Source organism: Ambystoma mexicanum, chromosome 7p (genome assembly GCF_040938575.1).
Source record: "Ambystoma mexicanum isolate Mex_15411 chromosome 7p, UKY_AmexF1_1, whole genome shotgun sequence".
Taxonomy (NCBI): domain Eukaryota; kingdom Metazoa; phylum Chordata; class Amphibia; order Caudata; family Ambystomatidae; genus Ambystoma; species Ambystoma mexicanum.
Window position 1 is genome coordinate 42,546,223 of NC_090939.1, and position 1,517 is coordinate 42,547,739.

The following is a 1,517-nucleotide window of genomic DNA, read 5'->3' on the forward strand; positions in this document are numbered from 1 at the left end:
ACAGACCTTAATAACAATTGTTCACAGGAATGAAGCCTGGATGGATTATGGTGGTGAAGTGCAAAGAACAATACAATTATTAGCTATACATTAATCTGTCGAGCCTGCAACCATAGAAGGCATCACTACAGAGTAAAGGTGAGTCAGTAAATAAGGCAAAACTTTACAAAGGACTTTGAGCTGGAAATTTACCGACTGGCAGACTGGGACAATTTTACACCTAGATTCTTCACAAACTGCACAGGCTGCTACAGAGGGCCAACAGAAGAGGGCTAGCGACTGAGCCCACAACCAGCACCTCAGATTTATTGCCAGTCAGGAGGAGCCAATTATTGATCATCCAGATGCTGATCGCTGACAGACAAGCCTGACAGTGAAGCCCTGCGTGCTGCTGTAACGGATCCAGACGGCCAGTATTTGGGTGTCATCCGCATGTAACGAGCACCCAAAACTGAAAGAGTGAATAAGCGAGATCAGAGGCTGTATATAGATATTAAAAAGCAGGGGAGAGAGAGACGACCCCTGTGGAACCCCACAGGAGATATGCGAGGGGGACAAGCAGAAAGGGGAAAGAAGGCAGGGCCTGAGATGCCCCCGCAAGGCCAGCCTGTACATCAGTAGAGCATGATCAATGGTGTCGAAGGCAGCCGACAGGTCTAACAGAATCAGTGCCCTGACACCACCATGATCCACCATCCGGGCCAGGTCGTCCAGAACGGACTCCAACACAGACCTGGTGCCTCTGCTGGGATGGAAACCCGGATTGGACCAGATCCAAAAAAAAAAGAGTTTTCCATGAAGGAGCGAAGTAAAAGCATCACCAAAGATTCAAGAAGTTTCATGATAAAAGGAAGAGGAGAAATGGGATGGAATTTGAGAGGGCTTTTTCAGCAGATGGATCACTGTAGTGGCTTAAAAGGAAAAGGAATACGACTGCCAGACAAAGAACTATTGACAGCGGATGGCACCCAAGAACTGATCGAGGGAATCCAGAGAGGGCTTTTTCCAGCAGATGGATCACCATAGCGGCTTAAAAGGAGAAGGAATAAGACTGTCAGACAAAGAACTATTGACAGCGGATGACACCCAAGAACTGATCCAGGGAATTACCCTCTTCAAGAGGGAAAGGGGAATAGGATCAGCAGGAGAGGCGGATTTGAGGGCATTAGGGGCCCTCAGGATGTCCTCCACAATAAAAACTGGGAAATGTACCCAGGAGTGAGAGGGAACCGGGAAGCTGACGGTGGCTACCACTACCAATGATCGTGAACGTGGGTGCACTATTTTTTGGTGGATAACTGCAATTTTGTCCACAAGGAACGCTGCCGAGGAGTCACACAAAACCGAGTTAACAGGGGTAGAATACGGCAACTATTGCACCAGCCTAAAAGGCTCCCTGGGCTTGTTCACAGCAGACATCACCCACCCGTGAGGAACCCTTATATATTCTAGGTGTGCTGCTGTGTAATGTGTATGTGTTATAATGAAGGATGCTGGGAGATCAGGTAAACTGATAT